Genomic DNA, 8534 nt, shown 5'->3' with positions numbered 1-8534 from the left:
TGATTTTTTATAATTTTTTTGCTGGCAGTGTTACGCATTTTCTTCCATACAAAGTATGTTCAACAATTTGTTTATATGGAAGAAAATGCCCAGCATCGTTTAAAAAATTCCCAAAAATCAACGTTATTTTGTAACTGCATGAAACTGAATTTTATCCTACTTTAATGTAATGGGCTATAAAACTGCGCACCTAAAATTTTTCTAAAAATGCTGATTAAAAAGTTTGAAACCTTTTTGGAATTTTTGTAATTTTTGTACAAATTTTGAAATGCGCATTTAAATGCAGTTACTTATATATAAAATGAGGTAGACTTATAAAAAATTTAAATATTAAATAAAGAAAAGAAATATAGACTAAACTGGTTGAAATGAGGCGTTTCTTTTATTTCTGCCACTAGTATTATAAACTTCTTTCAGCCACACAATACATATGTTGACTTAAGTTGCATCGAGCTTTTTTCGACATGCTTTAAGTTACTTTATCAGATATGTACACGCTAAAGTATTCTTAAATGCGTATAAATTTAATTACTGTCTTTTGTTTTGTTACTAACGAAATATTTTTCAACTTAAATAATAAAGTAGATTTCAAACCCATTTATTTATTATTTATTATATGGTAGGACAGCTTCTCAAACTATATTGATGCAATTTATTCATGTTAAGTTGTTGGAAATTAATGAATGTCTAAATCCCGGGACTAATCCCGGGATCCCGGGATTGTATGAACGATGTCCCGAAAATCCCGGGATCGCAAAAATCTAAAAATTAACATCCCTAATATACGCGTAGCACCGCATTTTCTACTACACTTTTTTTTTAATTTCTACACCAAACTCTCACCTGAATAGGTATACCTCCTTGTCCTGCAAATATGCCGGAAAAGATCCCACGTAGCTCGTTTTTATATAAGTTAAATTGCCTGTAACGCCGAGGGCCCCACGTTGGGCGCCAACCTCGCCGCGAAGAAATTTGTTGCATCTGATAAAACGAAATTCTTCCTCCAAACTAGCTCTCCTGCACGTCTCCTCCTAAGGTTATATTGCTTCGCTAACTTCGCACTGCTGAGCTGCTTTGCCAGAAACAAATCAAAATAAATATAATCGCAAATGAATAACGAAAGTAAAAAAAAAATGTTTTAATCGTTAATTGAAAAGGCTTCTCCTTAATTAAGTAATGCAGCTTTTTTGCTCCATTTAAAATGCAACATTTAGCACTTTCGAACATATGTACATTTACGCGAGTTCGAAATCGCATGCTTTTGACAAACAGCCGTGTTCCAGTCTCTTATTTAGATGCGTATATATTACGATCAATTCTCACGCAGAAGATAATGTGCAAACACCCTACTGAAAAGGAAAAAATAAATTTTAAACCAAAAATTCAATACAAAAACTTGAATTGTTTTAACCATAACCGAACATTTGTTTTTGTATATATTCATTTGTCGGTGCTGTCAATTAAAATTTCCTCACTTAATTAGGAAACAAACCAAACAGAGTTGATCACAAATTGATCCAGATTTCTATCACCATCAAATCGATGTTGAATTTGCTTAACTTTTCTTTATCCAAATATGTAATGCAAAATAAAAGAAATCTCGATCGACGATCACTGAAACGCAGCTAGCAACTGTATACTCGAAAAAGCAATGTTGCCACTTTTTCTCTTTAAACCATGTTCGAATCGTGGAAATTTTGGAAGATCACAGGGTTGCTTTTAGCATTTAGATTCTTAATGCAAAAATGGAGTTGCATTTAGGTGACGAATTTTGTATGGATAAATGTACATTTAGAGTAGCATTTAGAGCTAAATGCGCTAAATGTGCTTTTACGCGTAAGCAAAAACAGCCTATAAAATACAATGGATTCAGTGGCCGGTGCACTTTTGTCCCAGGAAGAAGAACATGCTGCAGCCAACAGGTGCATTAATATAGAAAGGAGATTGCTATGAGATAGTTCTGATCCATTTAGCTTAAATGATAAAATGTAAGTAGTATAATTAATTTCACTGATATATAAATTGTTTAAATGTTTAAAGGTTTGTGAAAAATTTCCGTCTCAATAAAGACTCATTTAAAAGCGGTTTAACAATTATGAGGAAGAGCTTGGGCGAAGGGCAAAATCATCATCAGTGTCTCCTATAAGTAGATTGATGGCACTTTTGACACATTTCGCTGAAGGAAGCTACCAACATGGTGTTGGGAAAGATTTTGATGTGGGGTTGGCGCAATCCACGTTCTCAAAAACATTGACAAAAACTTTAAACATTTTGAAGCGCCGATTGTGTCTGGATTCAATTGTCTATGACGGAGGAGAATAAACGAGCGGTTTTAGAGGATAACGCAATTCCCTGGCGTTATTATGTATGTGGGCGCCACGCACATTAAAATTTTTCTTGGTTTGCTATAAAGATAACTGACGAATGTCGGCCGCTCCGATAATTCGCTGACTACCGTTTGAGTCCCTGCGGGATAGAGGAAGCCTCAATGTCTTCTAGTAGCGAGGAGTGACTGACGGTGTCCAGGGTGGCAAAAACTCGGAGTTCGAGCGAGCGAGCGAGCAAACTCCGCCTCAATGCCTCGCAGGCAACGAGGCGCCCGTAGCTCGTACTCGTAGCAGCAATGAGGCGAGGCACGAGAAGTTTGGCGAGCGAGCGCTGCTTGTTTGCTCGCGCTCCTATTAAACGAGCGAGGCTGTTGTGTGTTGCCTCGCTCGCAGTGCGAGGCGAGTAGTTGTCTGCTGGGTAAGACGAGTGAGCGAAGAGCGAGCGCTCCGAGTGTACTATACATAATGTGACCAACTATTTCATAGCTCAAAGAAGTACAGGTTAGGTTAGGTAAAGTTAACGCGGCGAGCTGATTACAAAATATCGAGTGCAGCTAATTTCGAGCCCTGAAATCTCAGTGTTTGTTCAGAAGTGCGAGCCAAAATGCTTCCATCTTAGCCTCGCGAAGGTTGGAGAGTCTAAAAGTAAGTGTGGAGATGATTCCACCTCATCTTCCTCTTGACAGCTCTCGATTGAGTTCACCAGATAAGGGCTCCATGAAAAAATATAGGTTTAAATCTGGTTTCCTAGAGCTAATGAATTAATTTGGGCGAGACACTACACCTTTTACCGATAGCCCCCTACAGCAGTACAAGGCAACCAAAACCTTTCTTACCCTTTCCTCAATGTTAGGCTTCCACGACAGCCGCCGTTGATCGCCGTTTTTAGCAAAACCGAAGAGACTAATTGGCCTAAAATACCTAGAGGAAACATGTGCGCCTTTTCCGGCCTTCGGGATGAACGTAATACTGACTACCCTCCAAGACTTTAGGATGTACCCGGTCCTCACACAGTTCGCATAAATAGGATCCAACCAATTGCACGACACCTTCAGAGGCCTTTGCAGCTGCGCTGGTATGATGCCATCGGTCCCCGGCGACTTTAATGGTTTGAACCATTATCTCCCAAGCTACGTAACGATCATCCAGAAGATCGGAGAAGCGCAGGACCTGGGGGGAGATTCTGAAACCAGTTAGCGACAATTTTCGAATCACTCTCGCACTTTTTGACGCAAAAACATTTATATCATGCGCCAAAAACTGCGATAGCGATTCAAAAATTGTCGCTTACTGGTTACAAAATCTCCCTCCTGAAGTATAAAATATTGCAAAGAAGTATTGGACTGTACTTCGAAGTACGAAGTACAAGAGCGAAAAAGGAAGTACTGTACTTCCGAAAGAAGTACGGTTGGTCACATGAACTATACAACACATGCATTTTTGTGCATAAAAATGTGGGAATGTATGTCAATAAATTATGTACGAAAGTATGTTAATAATTGTATGTACATATGCATATAAATATGTGAATATTATATTAGGGCAGCATTTAAAACAGCAAATAAAATTTATTACATACATAAGCATAGATTATGGAATGAAATATTTTTGAGAGTTATATACATACATATCAGAGTCCTGCACTGAATGAATAAAACACAACGTTGAGCTGCTTGCGAGAAACTAACACCCGTATGCTGTAATCTGAAAGTACGTAGTTACGAATTCGTAGCCCCATTCCGAAAATTCGAAAATTGGTATGCTGTAATCCGATCGTAAATATCAACGGCGTTGCCAACTAAAATAGTGAAATGCGAAGTTCTTAATCAGCTGCTTTGACAGAAACAAATCAAAATAAATATAATCGCTAGTGAATAGTGAAATTAAAAAAAAAAAATACTTTAATCATTACTTGTAAAGACTTTTCTAAGTAGAATACAAAGGATTCCAGTGGCCGGTGCACTTTTGTCCCAGAAGGAAGAACAGCTAACAGTTGCTTTAATATACAAAGGAGATTGCTAGGAGATTGTTCTGATTCATTTAGCTTAAATGATAAAATGTAAGCTCCCTCCTTTTAAGGGCCTCCATTTCACTAGAGGCACAATATCTATCTTTAATTCTTGGAACGCTTTCCCAAAATTCCACCACATCCCCTTTAGCTCCTTTTACAAAGCCTCGACCAATGTCCGGCCAGTTTTTCGTATTGCGAGCGATTTGTTGTGATCTTCGATCTGTTAATTTTGTAAACGAGCACACCTAAAAAAAAAAGTTAAACATTCTAATAATAGAAATATTAACAAAAACCAAAAAAAAACAACAACCACATGATCAAATGAATTGCAGCGGAATAGCTGCGCTTGATTGTAGTTGGCTTAGCAAGTGAAATAGTGGAAATAAGCAACAAGAATTAACAAGGCGAACTTAGCATAGGCGTAGGCAACTGGCTGAGTCAGTGGGATCGTCGGTTCGAATCCTACTGAAAGAAGTATGATGAGGAAATGCGGTGATTTCCGAAATAGCTATCACTTCTACCATTTTTTTCAAATTATTGTTGCTTTTCCACAATAAGTTTTCATTAAAAAAACGGCCTCGAGCTCAATAAAAATTGTTCAATATAATTGTTATAAGGCCATAAAATAACAAAAACAAATAACTTAAGGATGAGCACACCTAAAAAGTTAAACATTCCAATAATTTAAAATATTAACAAAAACCAACAAAACCAACAACCACACGATCAAGTGAATTGCAGCGGAATAGCTGCGCTTGATTGTAGTTGGCTTAGCAAGTGAAATAGTGGAAATAAGCAACAAGAATTAACAAGGCGAACTTAGCACAGTGCGTAGGCAACTGGCTTAGTCAGTGGGATCGTCTGTTCGAATCCTACTGAAAGAAGTCTCATGAGGAAATGTGGTGATTTCCGAAATAGCTATCACTTCTACCATTTTTTCAAATTATTGTTGCTTTTCCACAATAAGTTTTCACTGAAAACGGCCTCGAGCTCATAAAAATTGTTGAGTATAATTGTTATAAAGGCCATAAAAATAACAAAAACAAATAACTTAAGGACGAGCACACCTAAAAAAAAGTTAAACATTCTAATAATAGAAATATTAACAAAAACCAACAACCACATGATCAAGTGAATTGCAGCGGAATAGCTGCGCTTGATTGTAGTTGGCTTAGCAAAGTGAAATAGTGGAAAATAAGCAACAAGAATTAACAAGACAAACTTAGCACAGTGCGTACCATTTTTTCAAATTATTGTTGCTTTTCCACAATAAGTTTTCACTGAAAACGGCCTCGAGCTCATAAAAATTGTTGAATGTAAACATTTAATAATAATTTTTTTTTTCCTATTCACACATCAACTTACATACATACATATTTTTGCGTTTATATTTTACTGATATTTTAAAACAATTTGTTTCGCTCCGACACGACCTGCTATTCGTACAAAATTTCCGACAAATACATAAAAATGGCAGCTACGTCGGATTCAGGCATACCAACATTACGAATTTCGAAGATGGCCTACGAATTTCGAAATTACGATACAACGCGGATTTCAGCATACCAATTTTACGATTCGTAGCAAAATCGAAACTACGACGGATTACAGAATAAGGGTGTAAGTCAGTGATGCCAGATTGCGGGTAATTTCCCTATTTGAGGGATATTTTGCATCAAAAATTATTAAAAGGGAAAAAAGGGACACTTCATATAAATAAGGGATTTTCTTTTGACGCAGTTATTGTTGCATTATTGATCAAAATTCAAGAATATTCGACATTCTTACGTAATTAATCGTTCTGAAGATGTGATGTGGAGTGAAATGGTATATAATGGTTTAGAAGTATATGGACAATTTCGAAAATTTTCTTACGTTAACCAATTCAAGCGCTGAGTAAGAAAGAATTTTTTCAGTTGTAACTGGTGTTTCATGTAAAAAGCGGAACAAATTATCTGATGAAATGTTAAATAGCTCATGAATGTGCTTCAATTTTAAAGTCACCTAAAAATTCTTTTAGGCCCTTAGTGAGTGAGCAAAAAAATGAAAGTGAAAAAATGAATGAGTGAAAAAAATGCAGAAAAAGGGTTTTTTTCTTAACAGCGGTCGGCCCTCGACAGGCAATGGCAAACCTCCGAGTGTATTCCTGCCATGAAAAACAGCTTCTCATAAAAATACACTCGCCATTCGGAGTCGGCGTAAAACTGTAGGTCCCTCCCCTTTGTGTGACAACATCAAGGGGACCGCCACAAATTGGAGGAAAAGCACATATGTGTAAGCGCCAAACTATTATTATTATTTTATATGAATTTTACTTCTTTACTACTGAAACATGTATATGTTTAAATTCGTTGGGAATTTTGTGGGATATATTTTCAAGATGTCGGTAATTGAGGCATTTTTTCCCCATTTCCGTGGGATATTTAACAGAGAATGTCTGGCATCACTGGTGTAAGTGCGAAGCAAGCGAAATAATCACGGAGAGTAAGCAAGTATGAATGGCGCTCACTTATTGTTATGAAGAAGAGAGCGCCGGCTTGTGAGCTAGTGAGCTTGTGTTGAGCAAGTAATCACAAATGTTTGGCTTGTGAGCTCCAATTCATATTGCTCACTGGCTTCGTTTCGCTTACAATTATGAATCTGAAAGGCTTGTGAATAAACGCAAGAGCTCATTTGCTCGCAAGCCACTTACGCCATTTGAGCAGTTGCGCTGTGAAGCAAACGCTAGAAAATAAAGTGGCCGTCGAATTTGTTTTTTTGCGTCACCCGAAATTGAATTGCATGCGTTTGCATTTGATTTCATTGAGCGAAACGTCAAATCAAAATGTCACGCAGAACAAAAATTGGAAATTGAGTTAGCTTCATACGCACGCCGTTCAATTTCGGTTGATCTCATACAAGTTGCATGTGCATGAGAAATTTTTGACAATAAATTTGCGGCGTGCGTAAATATTAGGTTAGCCTGTAAGTGCAAGGAACTTTTTTTTAGCAAATAAGAGTTTAAAAATTGCTTGATTATAAAGCCCTAGGTATAAGTCTGAAACATTTTTAATACAAATGAATTATGTTTTTCAAATTTAAACTCTTTGACCTAAGTGGACAGCACGAATGTAAAATCAGGTACTTCTTGTTCGTATCGTAGTTTTTCTGTTAATTATGTATGTATGCATATATTTAGGACGGTTTTGCTTTCTTATTTTGTAATTATACTTTTATGTTTCAACTTAAATTGTGGCGAGAGTGACAAATTGAGCATCGGTATAAAAGTAATCGTAATATATTTACTATTCTATGAATAAATATTTCTACCTAAAAGTTATTGCCATATTCATACAAAATAACGTAGCTTTAAAAAGGTTTATAAATTCAAAACATCAATCTATAAAGCTGTTAAAACCATGTTAAAAATTAAGGTAGTTTCAGTAAACAACTTTTTGATGGATACTGGGTGTTTTGAAGCTTCATAATTTGTTCATGTTGCAAATTTTTTAATATTTAAAAATAAATTAGCAAATTTCGAGATGGGGATTTTTTCCACAGTTATTAAGTGTAAATATTTTAATCTTCTTAGACGAAACCAAACAAGTTTAGAACATGATACACATATGTATTGAAAACATGTACATAAAAAGTAATTTTTAGCAAAAAAAAAAAAACCGACTTCAACTCTCATATAAAAAAAAAAATATATATATATATATCTCATGATCCGCTGATCGGATCTTAACCAGATTAGTATGGGACCACCTCTGAGACACTACCTTTCCGATGCAAAAATGCAGAATTATCGACATCGGTTGACATGGTCCAAAGTTATGCGGTAACATACATAAAAAAAAAAAACAAAAAAAATAAAATATTCCGACGAACTGATAACCTCCTCCTTTTTTGGAAGTCGGTTAAAAAGAATGCAATTTAACTTCGAAATACAATGGATATTGGCATCCTACTAACGTTTATGGTATTTCTCACTCCAACCCCAAACTGGAAATTAATCTATGTGTATGTATGTTGCGATAAAAATATTATTCGATTTTATTTCATGGGTTATTCCATGACTAAGTGAGCCATATGGTCCAGTTACAAAGTTTCTTATAAAACAGGTCCGTCTTGATTAATCATTAGTTAATACCCCAAATTACCACAATTAAAAAAAAATCTTGCAGTACTATTTAATTTCAATTTAGGCTAATTTA

The sequence above is a fragment of the Rhagoletis pomonella genome, unplaced genomic scaffold (assembly GCF_013731165.1).
Source record: "Rhagoletis pomonella isolate Grant_MI unplaced genomic scaffold, Rhpom_1.0 Rhpom_scaffold_00003, whole genome shotgun sequence".
In the NCBI taxonomy this organism is placed as follows: domain Eukaryota; kingdom Metazoa; phylum Arthropoda; class Insecta; order Diptera; family Tephritidae; genus Rhagoletis; species Rhagoletis pomonella.
This window is presented reverse-complemented; position numbering follows the sequence as displayed.